Source organism: Stegostoma tigrinum, chromosome 17, assembly GCF_030684315.1.
Source record: "Stegostoma tigrinum isolate sSteTig4 chromosome 17, sSteTig4.hap1, whole genome shotgun sequence".
Taxonomy (NCBI): domain Eukaryota; kingdom Metazoa; phylum Chordata; class Chondrichthyes; order Orectolobiformes; family Stegostomatidae; genus Stegostoma; species Stegostoma tigrinum.
The window spans coordinates 2841104-2861065 of record NC_081370.1 but is presented as its reverse complement, the minus strand read 5'-3'; the positions used below and the strand labels follow the sequence as shown (position 1 = coordinate 2861065).

Sequence of the window (19962 nt, the reverse complement as noted above, 5' to 3'; positions counted from 1 at the left end):
ATCAGGTTGGTAGCAAATCTGAAGAAAAGGATGGTATATTTGGAGCAGCTTGCGATAGAGCCCACTAGGGAACATGCAGTTCCAGATTTGGTGATGTGCAATGAGGTGGAGTAGATTAGAGAGCTTAAAGTGAAGGGACTGTGTGGGGCAGTGACCACAGTAGGATAGAATTCACCCTGCAGTTTGAGGGGGGAGGAGCTGGAATCAGATATTACGGTAGTATAATTGAGCAAAGGTTATTATAAAGATATGGGGGTGGAGCTGGCCAGAGTTGATTGGAAGGGGAGGCTAGTGGGGAAGATGGTGGAGCAACATGGGCAGGAGTTTCTGGGAGTAATTCAGGAGGCACAGCAGAAATTAATCCCACAGAAAAAACACACAAGGGGTAGGACAAGGAAACAATGGCGGACAAGGGAAGTCAGGGACAGCATGGAAGCAAAAGTAAAAGCACACAATGTGTTGACGATTGGTGGGAAACCAGAGGGTGACTAAAAAAAAAGTCAGAGTTGGGAGAAGATGAAATACAAGGGTAAGCCAGCTAATTAAGTTGAAGAAAGTTGCAAGAGTTATTTTAGATAAATAACAGGTAAGAGAGAGGCAAGAGTGGACATTGGACTGCTGGAAAATGAGTGTGGAGTAGTAGTAATGGGGAAACAAAGAAATTGCATCAGTTTTCATACTGAAAGACTCCATAACTTCAAAAGAGCCAGGGGTCAAAGGTGAGTGTAGTGGCCATTGCTATGGAGGAGCAACTGGGGAAGCTAAAAAGTCTGAAGGTGGATAAATATCTAGATCGGATGGACTACGGCCAAGAGCTCTGATGTTGATAGCTGAGGAGATTTGGCAAGTACTGGTGGTGATCTTTTAGAAATCACTGGAATCAGGGAGGATATCCAAGGACTGGAAAATGGTTCATGTAACACCCCTGTCTCAGAAGGGAAGGAGGCAAAAGACAGGAAACTGATCGACCAGTTACCCTGGCCTTGACTGTTGCTAAGATTTGAGTCTATTATTAAGGACAAGATTGTGGAGTACTTAGAAGTGCTTGGTAAAATAGTGCCGAGTCAGTTCAGCTAAATCAAGGGGAGGTCATGCCTCACAAATCTGTTCGAGTTCTCTGAGAAGGTAACGAGCAAGTGAGACAAAGGAAAACCAGTGGGTGTGATCTCTTGGGATTTCCAGAAGGCCTCGGACAAGGTGCCACACCTTGAAGGTTGTTCAGTAAGATAAGAGCCCATGGTGTTAGGGACAAGGCGTTGACATGGAGAGAGGATTGACTGACTGGGAGAAGTTTCGCAGGGGTTGGTGTTAGGATCACAACTATTCATGTAATGCTTTAACGATCTGGACCAAGGAACTGAGGGCATTGTTACTAAATTTACAGATGACACAAAAATAGGTGGAGGGACAGGGTGTGTTGAGGAAGTAGGGGTGCTGCAGAAGGATTTGGACAGGCGAGGAGATCAGACAAAGAAGGGGTAGATGGAATACATAGAACATAGAACATAGAACAGTACAGCACAGAACAGGCCCTTCAGCCCACAATGTTGTGCCGACCATTGATCCTCATGTATGCACCCTCAAATTTCTGTGACCATATACATGTCCAGCAGTCTCTTAAATGACCCCAATGACCTTGCTTACACAACTGCTGCCGGCAACGCATTCCATGCTCTCACAACTCTCTGCGTAAAGAACCTGCCTCTGACATCCCCTCTATACTTTCCACCAACCAGCTTAAAACTATGACCCCTCGTGCTAGCCATTTCTGCCCTGGTAAATAGTCTCTGGCTATCAACTCTATCTAATACAGTGGGAAGTGGTAGTGTTTGAGGAACACCTTTTGATCCACTGCTTTCCATAAATTGCAGGCTCCTCCAGTGTTGGTGGGGAAGAGAGTTCCAGGATTTTGACCCAATGACAGGGAAGAAACACTGATATATTTCCAGATCAGGATGGCGAGTGGCTTGGAGGAGAAATTGCAACTGGTGGTGTTCCTATCTATCCACTGACTTTGTCCTTCTAGGTGGTAGTACACTTACATTGTAGAAGGTGTTGTCAGAGGATCGATTGCTGAACAATTGCAGCATGTCTTGGAGACGATGCACACTGCTTTCACTGTGCATCGGCGATGAGTAGAGTGAATGATGAAGGTAATGGATGGGGCACTGTTCAAGAGACTGCTTTGTGCTGGATAGTGTCAAGCTTCAATAACTTTAAACAGATTGAAAATACATGGGAAACTATAGTTTGAACATGGCTCACCATCATAGCAGGTGTAAATTTTAACTTTGTTCAGGTTACAGTGCTGTCAAAATGCAACAAAAACTTGCAATTCCTGAGAATGAAGGAACGGACTTATTCAGTTGATATTAACGCAATTATATTGCCCTGCAGAATTCAAACACAGGTGGATAATGTCCTCGAATCACAGGTAATGAAGATGGAATTTCACTTCTTCTAGTGGAGACTAACTCACCAAATATATGCAATGTTGTGTTGGACAGATTTTTTTTAAATTAGCAAGGGAGTCAAGGTATATGGTGTACTGCTGGGAAAATGGAACTACGGCATGATCATTTGCAGTGGTGAAGTGGGCTCAAAGTCTCAATGATAACAAAGTGTAGAGCTGGATGAACACAGCAGGTCGAGTGATAATGGGAACTGCAGATGCTGGAGAATCCAAGATAATAAAGTGTGAAGCTGGATGAACACAGCAGGCCAAGCAGCATCTCAGGAGCACAAAAGCTGACGTTTCGGGCCTAGACCCTTCATCAGAGAGATGAAGGGTCTAGGCCCGAAACGTCAGCTTTTGTGCTCCTGGGATGCTGCTTGGCCTGCTGTGTTCATCCAGCTTCACACTTTAATTATCTTATACCGCAGGTCAAGTAGCATCTTAGGAGCTTTTGTGCTCAGATCCTCCAGCATCTGCAGTTCCCATTACCTCAAAGTCTCAATGACCTATTCCTGCTTATTTTTTTAATGACCTTATGTGGGACAAAGTTTAAATATCACACATGCTGGGGTGAGGATGCCCAGACTGGAAACTGATCAACTGGGTCGGGAGGGCTTGCTACTAACAGAAAGTTTAGGATCCAAAGTACTGTGGAAGGTGCTGAAATTGTCAAGTATGACTCATCCAGTTGAAACAAGTCTGAACTGTTGCCACTCATCGTACTGAACAATATAAGCTTACTTTGTTCATATTTACTGCCAGCATTGTAAATTCATAAATTTAATAAATAAGAACATTTTAACTCAATTTTACTTTGTAGCAGTGATGCACTTTCCACATCTCAGCCTTATCACTGCCAAGGGAAAAGAAAACTTTTTAAATTTGCTCCAAATGTAATGATTATGCAGTTGTGACTGTGACAAGAAGTCAACACATGTCTGGCTGAGATAACATTAATAAACCACTCGCTTCACCCCCTCACTTCACAATGTGCTATTGTCTTCTAACAGTGCAGAATCCGATTGAAGTAAGCATTCAGTGCATTTCCGTGTCACCCCAACACCCTGATGTGTTGTCACCTTGTCAGACAATGTGCTTAAGATTGACTGGAGAAAGTTTACTATTATTACTGTTATTTCATTGAGATAGTGGCTCATTACTTTCCTGTAAAACCTGTCTATCGGCTGACCCCATCATCGTTTGCCCTAGTCAAAGGTTCAAAAGCAACAAAGCAATCGGCAATCGGCTTCCATCACAAAATTCCTAGCTCATCCTGCAGGCCTTCCCCTTTTTCTGTGTAGAATCTGCAACGGTTCTGTAAACAGCAAAGGAGTAAATTAAGGAAGGAGATCGATAGAAAAGCTGGCTAGCTGTTTTCTCATCAAACTGTTCATGGAGGTGCAATTACACACGCTGCAGCAGGTGGGGGTTTGAACTCCAGCCTCCTGGCTCAGAGGCTGGGACACTGCCACTTCAGCACAAGCATCCTAGCTTATCTATTTTTACTGAGGAAGGGACCCAAACCGAAATGTCAGCTTTCCTGCTCCTCTGATGCTGCCTGGCCTGTGTTCCTCAAGCTCCACACTATGTTATCTCTGACTCCAGTATCTGCAGTTCTTGCTGTCTCTTATGTATTTTTACATTCACTAAAGCAAATAATGCTCAAGTAATACAGCTGAGGGATTGTGATAGTATTCCTTCCAATTATAGGCACTGCAAATCCTCGCATTGTTGGGAGGACACACATACCTATTAACCTGCCTCTGTAGATGCTGACGCTGTGTCAGGATGTTGTCTGCTCATGTCCCCCCTGATTGTGGTTTTGGGCCCAGGGTATTACTGTAGTCATGGTGACTCTAATTATGCAGATCTGGCGCAGCGCTAAATGCTGACTAACTTAAAATTCTCATTCCCAAGCACTCGCAGCAGTGAGACACCCAATTCTTCCACTCTGTCCAAAGCGCAAATATGCTGAAGTGTACTAATCTGTTGCAGGTACCTGCAAACAGGAATATTCAAATTCTCTCGGAGCAGTCTCCAATTTTCCAACTTTTCTGAACCATTGATCATTGAAATCATTGCTGCCCGTGTCCTAATGTAATAACTTATGCAGAGGCGAGGAATGATATTAGCTCTGCCACTATGGAATCTGTACAAGTAGGGCTGAGAAACATCAAGGGGCGAGCAAAAAATTAGAGAGAGTTGTACATAAAACATCCCCACCCCCAAACTGTATGGGTGATGTTGGGAATGACATTAAACAGGAAGTTAGGGATGCATGAAATAAAGGAACATTTGTAATCGTGTGTAACTTTAATCTGCATATAGATTGGGCAATCAAACCAGCAGCAATATTGCAGAGAAAAAGAATTCCTGGAGTCTATGTGGGATTTTCTTTTCTGGGCCAACCACAGAACAGGTTATCCTAGATGGGGTAATGTAATGTGAAATGAGAAATAACTGACAATCTAATTGTGTGAATTATTCCCTGGGAGAATAATGGAGAGTGACATGGTTGATCATGCGACTAAAGGTCCTGAATCCAAACAGAGGAAACTACACTACTATGAAGCACAAGTTAGCTACAATGGATTGGAGAAAGTTACTGGCAAGAAAAGGGATGACAGTGGAATGGCAAAAATTCAAACAGCACATAGTTAACCTGCAGAAATTGTTCATTACCATCTGGCACAAAACACGAAAGCTGGCCAAACCACAGCTCACAAGGAAAATTAGAGATTACATCAAATCCAAGGATGGGACAAACAAGTTAGCCAGGAATGACAACAGATTTGAAGAGTGGGAGCAATTTAGATTTCAAATGGATTGATTAAGAAGGCAAAAATAGAGCACGAGAGCAAGCTTGCGGGACATATAGAAATGTTTACCAGCAGATTTTATGTAAAGAGGAGAACATTGCCGAAGACTGATGTAGGTCCCCTACAGACAGGAATAGGGAAAATGTATGGTCGCGAACAAAGATGGCTGAGCAACTAAATGCATGAATTGGTTCGTATTCACAAAGGAGGATAAGAATAACACAGAAGTATTGGAGAACACACAATTTGACAAGAGGAGGGAGCTGCCGGAAATCAGTATTAGTAGGAAATGGTATCGAGAATTGGACAGGATTGAAAGCTAATATATCCCCAGGACCTGATTATCTACATCCCAGAGTTCTTAGGGAAGCAATCCTCGAAATAGTGGATACATTGGTAGACAACTTTCAAGATTCTAGAGACTCCGAAAGAGTTCCTAAGATAGGAGGATAGCTAGAGTAATCCTTCTGTTTAAAATAGGGAGTTATAGACCAGTCAGCCTGATGTCAATAGTGGGCAAAATGCCAGAGTTCAATGTTTAACAGCACAATATTTAGAAACAGTGACAGGAGTGGAGAGTGTCAGCACTGACTTGTAAAAGGGGGAAATCATGCTTACCAATCCACTGGAATTCTTTGAGGTTGTAATGGGTAGAGTTATGAGGATGAGCCAGTTGGTGTGGCTTATTTGGAATTTCAGAAGGCTTCTGCCAAAGTCCCACATGAAAGATTAGCACAGTTACCAAGCATGGGACTGGGGTTAATGTATTGAGATGGACACAGCACTGGTTAACAGACAGTAGGAATAAACTGGTCTAGTTCCAAATAGCAGTGACTAATGGAATACCGCAGGGATTAGTGCTCAGACCCCAGCTATTCACAAAATATATCAAAGATTTGGACGAGCAAACATAGTAATATCACCAATTTCTCAGAACACAAAGCTGGGTGGGAGGGTGAGCTCAGAGGAGGATGCAGTGGTGCTTCAGTGTGATTGGGATAAATTGAGTGAGTAAGCAAATTCAGGGCAGATGCAGGGTAATGTGGCTAAGCGTCAGGTTGTCCACTTTGGTAGCAAAAACAGGAAGGCAGATTTTCATCTGCAATAAAGAGAGAAAGGGGAAGTGTGCAATGAGATCTGGGTGTCCTCATAAAGCAGCTACTGAAGGTAAACATGGAGGTGCAGCTGATGAAAGCAAATGGTACATTGACCTTCATAGCAAGTGGATGAGAGTACAGGAGCGGGGATGTCTTGCTGCAATTATACAGGGCCTTGGTGATACCACACCTGGAATATAGTGCAGTTTCAGTCTCTTTATCTGAGAAAGGGTGTTCTTACACAGTGGTTTACCAATCTGACTTTGGAATGTTAGGAATTGTGTACGAGCAAAGGTTGAATCAGTTAGGATTATATTCTTTGGAGTTAAGAATGAAGGGGATCACAGAAACAGAAAAAAAAAATTTCTAACAGGGATAAATGGAGGAACTGTGTTCCCGATGCTGGGGGAAGTCCAGAACCTGGAATCACAGTCTAAAGATTTGTGGTAAAGCATTTAAGACTCGGACGAGGAGAAATTTCCTCTGTCAAGTTAGTGAACCTGTGGAATTCATTACTGCAGTGGTCACAACATTGTATGATTTTGAGTAGGATTTGGATATAGCACTTGGGGCTAAAGGCAACAAAAGGATGTGGTGGGGGGGGGGGGAACAAGCTATGAAGTTGGATGATCAGCCATGACCACATGCAATGATCAAGCAGGATTTTTAAAAAAAGGGCCAAATGACTTAGTCCTGCTTCAATTGTGTTTCTAACTCACACTAAATCCATTCATTAACATCATCCCTTGGATCACTATTCTATATCGGCTCCAGGTCCAACAAATGATTTGGTTTTAAAATTCCCATTCTTATGTTCAAATCACTCAAGGAGTGACCTATCTCAGCAGTCTCCACTAGCCCCAGCAACCCATCAAGAGCTCTTCACTTCTCCAGCTCTGTCCTTTTGCGCATTGCTCACATTCTTCACCCCACCACCAGCAGCTATATCTTTAGACTTCAAATACTTACAGTCTGGAATTCTATTCCCAAACATCTTCCCTGATGAGAGTCACTAACCATCCCGGATTTTCTGGGACCATCACATGATTTGAGCATTTGTTTCATGTAACAGATCAGGTCTTCCAAGGGTGCATTTTAGCTGGAGTTTATTCTCCTACCATAGACTGCCTTCCTCTGTTTGTCCAAAGTGGCCTTTAAATTATTTACCAAAAGCCGGTCGCGCTTTTGCCTTCCCAAATCTAACCACTTCCTTCAAGAATCTACTCCCAATTTTGTGATCACCGGTCTCAATCTCATCTTCTGTGCTTTGGTGTCAGCTTTGCCTAATTTGCTCAGAAGCTATTCAGAGATTTTACAAAAGTGAAAGCAGTGTTACAAACGCAACTTTCTTGTTGGGGTGTCACATTGCAAATTGTATGAAACTCTGGGTCAGCTCACAGCATATGCCACTAGATTCTTCCAGCAAACACTTAAAATATATATAGAGGAGTATAGGTTCCATTACCCATTGTCTCTGCAACCTCCTTCCAAACCTGTGATTTACAGCATGCAAAAATACCAAAAGCAATAGCACTACATGTAAACTCCCCCCATTCCAACTGAGTCCTCATTTCCAACTACATTCCTTCACTATTCATTTCTCTGAAGAAAGGTCGAGACCAGAAACATCAGCCTTCGTGCTCCTTTGATGCTGCTTGGCCTGCTGTGTTCATCCAGCTCTACACCTTGTTATCTCAGATTCTCCAGCATTGGCAGTTCCTACTATCTCTCTTCCTTTAATGTCATGGGGTCAAAATTCTCGAACTCCCTCCTTAACTGCACTCCAAATATTCCTACACCACATGGACTGCAGGGGTTCAAGAAGCTTGTTCACCTCCACCTTTTAAAAGGTGATACCCATATCACAGAATCCCTACAATGCCCAAAGCAGGCCATTCAGCCCATCAGGCCCACAGCAAACCTCCGAAGAGCATCCCAGCCTGGCCCGCCCTGTAACCCTGCACTTCCCATCAGTAACTCACCTATTCCACACATCCCTGAGCGCTGTGGGCAATTTAGCATGGCCAATCCACCTAGCCTGCACTTCTCTGGACGGTGAGAAGAAGCCGGAGCACCCGGAGGAAACCCACGCAGACACGGGGAGAATGTGCAAACTCCACACAGACAGTCGCCTGAGAATGGAATCAAACCTGGGTCCCTGGCACTGTGAGGCAGCAGTGCTAACCACTGAGCCACCGTGCCGCCAATCAGCAAGGTGTGTCAATTTTTAAAACTCTGCAGATTGCGGAAGCCATCGGTTTTTGTGTTTTTTTAAAAAATCGGGCTTTCTTAGGTGTGAACGATAGAAGCAACAATACCCAGCAACACACTCTGAACTGTTGTGCATCATTCTACTGACCAAATTACCAGCACAAAATAACAGGGAGTGACACAGATCAGTCTCAAGGGTGTCCTACAAACTCTGCCGGTGCACTGTCACACGTTGCAGAAGCCAGATACTTGAATGATACTACACCATGCCCGTGCCTTGCCATGTAATAATTAGCAAGTACTAGTGACATCTCCAGGGAAAAACAATAGTTTCTTTCTTTGTCCACACGCCCCCCCCACCCGGCTCGACACCAGTCAGGCACTTTCTATCCTTAACCTACTTAAAGGAAAGCATTCATCTACCTTGATACATCATCTATGGGCGAGACAAGCAGAGCTCCCAGGTGATTAATTAATATTGTCAGACTGCGGCACTGCTGGCTCGCTGCCCACCAGCAAATTGAGATTCTCCAACTGAAAATGCCACTTACTCCTCTTGCACTAAGACAGAGCTCAATTGGAAATTAGCTCTGTACAAATGCGTTTGGCAGTTCAGCCATTATTCTTTGACATTAATATAGTCATGTCTCCTTCCCCCCACCCCCACTTCTTCCACCTTTTAATGACAAACATACAAACACAAAAGGTATGTTGCATTGAACGAAAACAGTGCTCCACTCTCCCTACCCTGTCCTCAGCTGTTTTGAGCGGGAACTGAGGTCAAGTTAATTTCTCCCCGAATCCAGGCATCTTTCATTCCAGAGAGGAGGGTCTGGCAGAAATAGGTATTCGAGGATGATGCAATGTGGCCAGACCACTGTCGGGGAAAGAAGTAAGCTCATTACATCCAATGAAACCTTCACTTTTAATGCCAGCAGTCACTAACGCACGGTAATAGCCGGCTCCTCGTAAAAATAACCAGGTCATAAAACATTTTACTTAACAGTGTGGAGAACCTCCCACTGGTTTTGCAGAAAGCTGACCTTTCAGATTGCACAGAATAGCAGAGCAACATAGCAAACACTCCCCAGACAGCAATCATTTCTTACAACCAGCACTTCCCTCCCCATCCACTGGATTGCAGTTTGAATGGCTCGAATATAAATTGGTGTGTGAATAATTCAAAAAGACAGAAAGGCAGGTGTCATTTTCACCCCCTGAATCTTGTGGTCGTAGAATAAAAGTCCCACTTCAGAGATTTTGAGTGCATAATGGAAAAGGTCAGTCATTGCAGCACTAAGTTTGTGCAGAAATTTGCAGGTGCCATGTACAACGGAACAGTTACACAATTCTTAAAAGGCGGCAGCTTGTCCTGGTGTGTCGATTAATATTTATCCTTCAACCAAGCCCAATGAAGCATAGTCGCCAGTTATTTTTCTCATTGTTGACCATGGGCACAAAATTTAAATCACAATGCTTCAAAACTTTACGTGAGATCACAGCACCACAAAAGTATTACAGGTCTAGGCAGAGGCCACTCTGCTCAATGTGCCTGCAGCATCTCACTTACATAGCACCAATATCCTATTGCCTCTACACCTACACACGATTACCATCCAAAGGACCATCCAACTCTTGAATGTCTTTCTTAAACCTGCCTCTTTCACATTTCCAACAATGCATTCCGCACCCAAACAACTCCTTGTGTAAAACCATTTGATTGTAAATTGCCCATAGTGCCCAGGGATGTTTAGCTTAGGTGGGTCAGACATGGGGAAATGCAGGGATAGGGGAGTGGCTCTGGATGGGATGCTCTTTCGAGGGGCAGTGTGGGCTTGTTGGGCTTCTAAAATTTTAGGATTCATGTTACCCTCGCACATCACTTTAAAATTTGTCTTTAGAAGCAGAAACAGCTTCACCCTGTCCACTCTGTGCATGATTTCAAATCATGAAACATGTTATGCACGTGCAATTTCTGACTTTAATTTCAAGTAGCTAAAGGGAATAATAAGCAGACGACAGAAGGTGTTCAAAAAAAGTGAAAGGGCAGAACAAACCTGGATGACACTCCATCAGACAAGTATGAAGTGCCACACAGAAAATGGTAAAACAAAAAATATGTGCATATTTAGTCCGGGATATCTTAATAGACTCATTGTTCAAATGGCCTAACAAGACAGAGCAGTTATTGACTGAGTCTGTAAAATGTAGAATAAATGCTGCTACAAGGCGTGGACACCAGTCAAACAAAACTGTGTTGAATCTGGATCAGTTGCCAGCAGAGCTCATCTTCCACACTGGAGAAACCAGGAAAAGACGTGGGAAGGTGACCTTTGAGGTATATTGCAGTTCAGGGAATTTCAAACAACTTTCAATCAAAGTGTTAGAGAGTGGAAAGGGGCACAGGGTCAAGTTAATAGGTTTAAGACTGGTAGATGAAAGTGCTTCTTTGGGGAAAGAAAAAGTGATAACAGATGGAACAGTTTTCCAGATATTGCCTTGAGCTCATTTAAGAATCAATTCATTGTGCTGCAACATGTGAACTGTATTATCTCTCTGGATGGATGAAATAGGCTGGGCTAAATTAGCTTCTGCATCTTAAATGGCTCACTTTTTCTCTGATATCACTGGGCTGATCGACTGTCACAGACAAAAGAAACAGGGATCAAACTTCTCACGGTATTTTGCAGGAAGCTCACTTTCTAAGAAGGAACACTAAAATCCTGATTAAGAAAATAGAAAATTCAAGACCTCAGATGGCCTTGAAATAATTGAGATAGCAAGAACTGCAGATGCTGGAGTCAGAGTCAACGACGTGTGGAGCTGGAGGAACACACAATGTTCAGGCCATTGAGCTGTAGGCTCCCAGGGCAGAATGCGAGGTGTGGCCCCTCCACTTTGTGGGTGGCACCATTGTGGCACTGGAGATGGCCCAGGATGGACTTGTCGCCGAGGGAGCAGGAGGGGGAGTTAAAGTGGTTAGCGACTGGAAGGTGTTGTTGATTTATCGCGTACAGAGCGCAGATGACACATGAAATGGTCTGTGCTTGGGTCTCACCAATGTAGAGGTGGCTGCATCAGGTGCAATGGATACAGTAGGTCAGATTGGAGGTTTTTTTGTCCTCTGACGCAGAAGGGATTTAAGGAACATTAAAAATGTCAGTTGGGTCAGTTCTGGAACGCTGCATCCAATTCTGGTCTCGCTTGCTATCGGAAAGATGTTGTTAAAGTTGAAAAACGCTGCAGAAAAGACTTACAAGAGTGTTGGAGGGTTTAAGCTACAGGGAGAGGCTGAATCGGCTGGGGCTATTTTTCCTGGAGCATCAGAGCATGAGCAGTGTCGTTATACGGGTTTGTAAAATCATGACGGGCACGTATAGGCTGAAGAGTGAAGGTCTTTTCCCCAGAGTAATGGATTTCAAAACTAGAGGGAATAGATTTAAGGTGAGAGGGGATAGATTTAAAAGGGACCTAAACGGGCAACTTTTTAAACGCAATGTGTGAATGGAACGAGCTGCCAAAGGAAGTGGTGGAGGTTGATACAAGAACAACTTTCAGAGGGCATCTGGATGGGTATGTGAATAGGAAGGGTTTAGAGGGATATGGGCCAAATTCTGGTAAATGGGACTAATTAAGGATATCTGGTCAGCATGGATAGGTTGGACCGAAGGGTCTGTTTCCATGCTGTACAACTCCATGACTTCAAATGTCAAATGCGATAGAAACTCAAATTTCTGAACTATAAAACTTAAACTGTCTGAGATTGATACCACTATGAAAAATTCATGTTTGGTCACAATATAAAGGGTGTTTTAATAGAGAAAAGAAAATGATTGTATTCAAGCAATGGCAGTTGGGGGTTGAAACAAAATAAAAACTCAGTTATGAAAGCGATCACAGTTGAATAGGCTAACATGATTATATTAAAATAAAGCCAAACTTGCGCATCAGCTATAAACCTCTTAATTTTAAATGCAGACAAATGCAAAGGCAGTCTTACATACATATGCAGACATACAACTGACAGAAGTCATTTTTAATACACATTTGTTCCACATAAAAGTCAACCCGAAATATCATGCTTGCCATAATCCCTTCAGCAGGGATCTGACAAGGTTCCTGAGGAATTGGCCAAATGGATGAAAAGCACTATTTCTCTGGAAGTTTACCCTGTTCTCAAAGAATTAAGATGAGAAAATCCAGCATTTTTCTCACCAGAAACTTTTCAATGTCTCAGAATGCCACATATTCCTTGTTAGTTTTGCATCTCAGATTAGTATAGAGTAGACAAAACCAGAACAGCTAGAGATTGATGCCTATATTATGAAGTACAGACATGGTGAAATTCGGCAACGCAAGCACTGATGTTACAATCCCAATACTCAAAATTAGCCACCAGTTGACAACAAAATCGCAATGCACATTTAAAATTCGTAATTACCGAAAGTGCTGGAAAAAGTACAATCTGCAACATTTGATTTCCAGACAAAGGGGATATCGGGTCTGAGACAGAGTGCTTAGTTAAAAGCCAAAGTTCAAGAGAGGAAAATAGAGAGGCAGAGAGAATTCCAGAAGCTCAAGGTACAAACAGCACAGTGCAGCAGATAATTTTTTTTCTTTATTCATTCATGGGATGAGGGAGTTGCTGGCTAGGCAGCATTTATTGCCCTTCCTAGTTAGTCACAGGGCAGTTAAGTGTCAACCACATTCCTGTGGGTCTGGAGTCACATGTAGGCCAGACCAGGTAAGGATGGCAGTTTCCTTCCATAAAGGACATGAGTGAACCAGACGGGATTTTCCTGACAATGGACAATGGATTCACAGTTATCATTAGATTTTTAATTCTAGATATTTATCGAATTCAAATGCCACCATCTGCAATGGTGGGATTCAAAGCTGGGACCCCAGAACATTATTTGGGTCTCTTGAGTACCCGTCCACTGATAATATGACTAGGCCATCACCTCCCAACTGAGGTTGCAGAGTTGGAGAAGCACAGATCTCAAAAGGCTTATGGAGATGATGGTGGTTACAGAGATTGGAAAGAATGAGGCAATGGAATAATTTGGAAGCCCCAGTTGAACTGCATGTTTGCATGAAATGATTTACCTAAATTAAAAGAAATGAAATAACAGTCATTTATCATTGACATTTTTCAAGATCAGTGTTGAACTGAAATTAGTTTGGACCAGAGTTCATTGCTAGCTCCAACACAAGTTTGCACAGTAGAAATCAACTCCTCTCACAATCAATAAACATTTGCAGTTCACCCAATATGTGATGTATTTGTCAGTGAAACAAAGCTGTTGATCACATTATGCTTTGTAATTTTAGACAGTTGATTGGGAAAATAAAAGCTCCAAGGAAATAGCTTATATGAGCAGCCTGGACAAGCTGAATGGTGTGACTTTAAGAAGTGTATTTTGTCCTTTTTTCTTTAAAAGAGAGTTTTTAAGGCAGAGCTGCTTGAGTAAACCGTTTGTGAGGCCAAGCATTTTTTTAAAGAGAAAGTTCAAACAAAAGCAGCAGCCTGAATGGGTGTGGTCAAACTCCACAGAACCAGGAATTTTCATTTCAGTTGTAGCTGGGATTTTGAAGACACAGAAGTGTTTTTATCTCTCTTTGTTACAGCTAAAAGCAGAGGGTTCTCTTCCTGCTGAAGTTGCACGAGAGACAATCTGTTTTTCCGAATTTGCCTTTGTCAAGCAGATGTATATGGACAGCTAATATATTGTAGCTACACTACTAGTTACTGTATCTATTATTTGGTTAAGCATTTTCATAAAGTTACAGGTAAGTCCATTCTTTTCTTTATTTTTTCTTTTCTTGTATTTTATCTCAAGTGTATGAATAAAAAGTGTGTTTTGCTTCAAATCTGATATAGCAGTCAAGTTGCATTTGGAATGCAACACCTTACACTTATCTTTAGAATTCAAAAAGGTTAGCATCTGGATGAACAACATATTTTGAAACAGTTGGTCTGGTGCATAACAGCAGAGTTTATGATTCAGTAAAATAGATAAGCCTCTTTCCATTAAAGGAAAGCAATTGTCTTAAATAAGTGAAAGATAAATCAGACTTGGTTAGACGTTACAATTACAATTTGTGTCAGTGGTCAAACCCATTAGTCGCTGAAGCTGAACCCATCAGCTGCAACTGAGAGAGAAAATGACAGCTTCTACATAGTCAAGATTTTAGCAGAAACTGCTACTGAAATGGAAAATCTGTGCGCTCTGGAGTTTGACCACACCCATTCAGGTTGCTTCTATTGCTCAAACTTTCTTTCAAAACAAAAAAACAAGGCCTCACAAGCTATTTACTCCAGCAGCTCTGCCTTAAAAAACCTCTTCCAAAAGTAAAGGGATAAAGTACACCACTTAAAGCCATTGCATTGTCACACCATTCAGCTTGTCCAGGCTGGTCACATAAGCTACTTCCTTGCAGCTATTGTTTTACCAATCAGCAATGTAGTATTACAAAGCATAATGGGATCAGCAGCTTTGTTTCACTGACAAACACATCACATATCGGGTGCACTGCTTCTGTTTCAGTGGCCGTGAGAGGAGTTGATTCTACTCTGCATACGTATGTTGGAGCTAACAATCAAGTCTGGTCCAAACTAATTGCAGTTCAACACTGATCTTAAAAATTGTCAGTAAACAACTGATATTTCATTTTTTTAAAAATTTAGATAAACTAAACAGGGTCAAGATTTGATGATTGTGCTTGGATGCGAAAGGGGTATGAGAAAGTTTACCTCAGAACATTAGATTGCTAGCTGGTGAGTTGTTTGATCACCAGTTGAAGGTTGGTAGGGAGCAGGCCTATCACCTATTTTGGCGTGATCCTCATAGTTCCATGAAACTAGGTCACTTGCAAAGGGAAGCATTGTTGAGTAAGCTTGAGATGACTATTTTTGCAGTATTTTGTAGCATACCTCACATCACCAAAGAACAGTTGGGTATCTCAAATTGGTAGAGCCGCCTTCAGTTACCAATATCTAGAGGAAATCTGAAGGACAAGGGAAAGTAGGAATAAAAGCAGACAGGGCTGAGTGGCGAGCGTTGTCATAGGTGGAGACAGATGACTGGGAAATCTGTAACTCTGCAAAAGGATGACCTGGAGGTGATGGGGTGGGGGGGGTGGATCTCACCCTACCTGGATTGCTGGTGGAGGTGCCACATCGTTAAGACAGACAAAGGCTTACTGATCAAGTGCCACTTCAGTATAAAACTGGACAGCGACAGTATCAAGGACCTCGGGAGAGAAACTGGCAGCCAATTAGTGGCTGGCTAAAGCAAAACATCCATGGTTTAGACCTCTGGACCGAATAACGATGATGCCTCTGCTGTGAGGTTAGTCAGGTTGAGAGTTTGAACTGCAGCCTTGGGAGGAGAAAATGGGTTTGATACATAAGAGACCCTTTAAAAAGTTCTGTTACACTCATGCCTGCCAATTATTTTGAATTGGACTGTTAGTCATATTTAAATAAAAACCCAAGCAACTGGTGAACAGGTACATCAAGTGGCTTGTCTGTTAATTAAGTTCAGTCATCAGACGATAGTCAAAAATCGTTCTCGGTACATTGATACCGCTGGTAAATGGTATCATTCACTTCCAATTCCTCATTGCCTTTGAGAAGATGGATGGTGGACCACTATTGGCCTAATGGTGAATGTCATTGCACATTTCATTGGTTTTGTTATTGTCACATGTTCCTAGCTACAGCAAAAGGTTTTGGTTTGTGTACAGTGCAGGCAGATCTTGCCACGCAAAGTACATTGGAGTAATAGGACAAAGCAAGGAATACAATGTTATGGCTGCAGAGAAGGTGCACAAACAGCAAGAATTTAAAACTTGAGGGGTCCATTCAGAAGTCGAATATCAACAGGGAAGAAGCTGTTCTTGAAACTGTTGGTACGTGGAGTTTACTTCTGCCTGACTGGAGAGGGTGGAAGAGATCATAACCAGGGTAGAACGGGGTCTTTGATGATGTTGACTGCCTTCTCAAGGCAGCAGGAAGTATAGTTTGAGTCAGTGGATGGAAGGTTGGCTTGCATGATGGACGGGGCCAAGTTCACAAATCCCTGCAGTTTCTTACAGTCCTGGGCAGAGCAGTTTCCATACCAAGTCATGATGGATCTGGATAGGATGTTTTCTACCGTGCAATTTGTAAGAGTTTTTGAATGGACATGTTGAATTTCCTTAGCCTCCTGAGGATGTAGAGACTTCCTTGACCATAGCTTCAACATGGGTGCACCAGGACACAGCGTTGTTCAGCGCTCCTAGGAACCTAACACTCTGGACCACCCCCACCTCAGCACCATTGATGTAGACAAGGGTATTGTTGTGAAGTTGGTGTATGTAAAATTGTGAAACGAGGGGGGACTGTTTTGCGACATCCCTTTAAAAGATGGTGTTTCTTCGGTGTTTGAGAGTTAAAATGAATGTCGGAACAGCAGCTTAAAGTGCGGGGGCACCGAAACCACCCTGATTGAATCATTTTGTATCGAACAGCCAAGCAGCATTTTTACTAAGACAACAAATCTTTTCAAATTTAGCCAAGGTAAATCAAAGCCAGAGATATTAAAAAAAACTTATCAACTAAAAATCAAATGTAAGGCATTGACAACCTCAACAGAAATCAAATGTAAGGCATTGACAACCTTGAGCCAATAAGTTAATAAGTTAATAGGTCATCCAGGGTATAAAGTTGAAGGCATTTGGAAAATCGGAGAGAGCCTGCAGCTTAAGAAATCTGTAATTCGAGAAATAAATTTGGTTCTCTCAAATAAAAGCATTAAGCTCTGTTTTTTTTTAAAAGAAGCACCAAAAAGGTAACCATGACATCTTTTTAAGCTCAGAGTCCTCTCAGAGGAAATTAGAGAGAAAACACCCAGGACAGCAAGATCAGCTGGAGAATGACGTTTATGACTTGAGATCCACAGAAAAATGGCGGGACAAGGCACAGCATTCCAGAAGAGACAGGCTGACCGAACTTGGAGAGATTATAGTTTTAATATATTGTTGTCTTATAAATGTTTATACAAGTGGGACTTATTTATTTGAACAGCATTCCAGTAGAATTCTGTTCAGTCAGGGAATAGTTAGGAGTTGGGGTGGGGTGGGTTGGGGAATTGTTCAGTTTGTTAGTAGTTCTGTTAATGTCTTCACGTTAAAGGTTAAATAAATAAATTGATGCTTGTAACTTATGAATGGACTATCAGAAATTTTCCTTCATTTTACCTCCCTTTCTCTGTAACAGTTTAAGGAGACGAGGTGAGGGGATGTGAGCTTCTCTGTGCATTTCAGGTTGAATTAATAAGAGGGGACTTCTACTCCCACCATAACAGACTGGGGGCTTGTGTTTTGATTTTAATCATCAGAGATTTGATGTCCCCTTCTCAACAGCGTGCCTTCCACTCCACTTCCTGAATCAATGGCCAGCTCTTTCCCCTTGCTGAGGTCGAGGGAGAGACTGTTATCTTTACACCATGCCATCAAGGACACTCTCTTTCCTGTATTTCTGTCTCGTCATTATTTGAGAGTTGGGTCTACAACGGTGGTGTCGTCATTGAATTTGTAGATGGAGTTAGGAACGTGTGGCCAACTTTCGCCCTAAGTGCGTAGGCGGTTTACAAAAGGACCGAGCATACAGGCTTATGGAGCGCTGGTGTTGAGGATTATTCTCACTGATTGTGGTCTGTGGGTAGGCAAATTGAGGATCCAGTTGCAGAAGGCAGAGCAGAGACCTAGGTCCCTGGGTTTGGAGATTAGAATGGTTGGAATTATGGTGTTGAACGTGGAGCTGGAGTCAATACATAGGAGACTGATATAGGCATCCTTGTTATCCGGATGTTCCAGGGATGAGTACAGGGCCAGGGAAACATCATCTGCAGTGGACATAGTGCAATGGGAGGTGGATTGCAAGGGATCAGGGCAGGTTGTGAGGCTAGAGTTGATGTGAGCCATGACGGACCTCTCAACACATTTCATGTTCATGGAGGTCAGAGCCAAAAGGTGGTAATCATTAAGGCACACTGCATGAGTTTTTTTGGCAGTGGGATGATGGTTTACCATTAATTAGGGAATCCCATGATGTTGTTGAGGTGGTTTTTCCTCAAGAAATGGAGGAGGCTGAAAATAGAAAACTTTAGGTCAGTTATTGTAACATCTGTCAATGGGAAAGTGCTGGAATCAATTATGGAGTTAGCAGCAGCTTGTTATTTAGAAAATCATAATAGTCAGAGGAAAACTACATTTACCATGTTTTGAACAGATTTGTTAAGGATGCAACAAGCAGAATGGATAAGGAAGAATCAGTAGATGTAGTGTATTTGGATTTCCAAAAGACAGATTCAATACATGGTGTATAAAAGTAATGATACCAGATAAGAGCTCTTTGTTTTGAGAGTGATATAGTAGCATGGACATGTTTGTTAATGAGCAGGAAGCAGACAGCCAGAAAAATGGGTTATTTTCAGGTTGCCAAACTATAATAGGGTACCAGAGGGAACAATGCTGGAGACTCAACAATATACAACGATTTGGAAGAAGTGACAGAATGTACGCAGCCAGACGATGATGGCAAAGTCAGATAGCAAAGCACATTTTGAGGAGGACACCAAGTCTGAAAAGGTAGATACACAGTGTTAAGTGACAAAATGGACAGAAATCTGGAGTGTAATTTGAAAAAATATGAAGTAAAGCAGAACATTATTTAAAAATGACAGACTGTAGAATGGTCTCTCACACATATAGCATAAACATTTATCAGTAAGTGATTAGGAAAGGAACATAGAATGTTGGCCTTTATGCAAGGGAAAGGAAGGTTTAAAAATAGGGAAGTATTGCTATACTAAATGAAAAATTAGTGAGACTATGTCTGTATTAATGCCCACAGTTCTGTTTCCTTATTTAAGGAGGGATATGGAATTGTACTGGAGCTCATTCAGAGAAGTTCATCAGATTGATTCCAGGGATGAAGAATGTCTCATCCAAGAAATGATTCTATAGCACAGAGTACATGCCTGGGGAGAGGGTGGGGGGGGGGGGGGAGTTGGTGATGTGGTACGGGGGTGGTGTCAAAGGAGAGATGGCTTTACGGAAACATTAAAAATGCTGATGGGATTTGAGAGAATGGAAGCTGAGAAAATATTTCCTTTCAAGGAGCAACCTAAAACTAGGGAGTAGAGTTTCAAAAATATAAGCATCTCCCATTCGAGATGGAGATGAAGAGGAATGCCCTCTGAGGGATTGTTCCCTTTTGGAACTCATCTCCACAGAGAGTAGTGATGGTCATTGGACAAATTCATACCGAGTTAGACCCAAAAAAAACCAACGTAGAAAGGTTAAAGATTATGGATAGTAGATGGAAAAG

General features: G+C 42.3%; 1 protein-coding gene across 5 annotated transcripts in view; it reads right to left on the bottom strand.

Annotated features, from left to right (window-relative positions):
* The window catches only part of LOC125459246 (N-acetyl-beta-glucosaminyl-glycoprotein 4-beta-N-acetylgalactosaminyltransferase 1-like), a 660984-nt gene that overhangs the window by 472145 nt on the left and 168877 nt on the right, over positions 1–19962 (bottom strand). Inside the window, exon 1 of one of the 5 annotated variants that reach the window (XM_048545437.2) lies at positions 9330–9442. The exons of the other annotated variants lie outside the window; for them this stretch is intronic. The gene's annotated coding sequence lies outside the window, so the exon portion shown is untranslated. Of the gene's footprint in view, positions 1–9329; positions 9443–19962 lie in introns of those variants that run through there. 5 annotated transcript variants of the gene reach the window in all.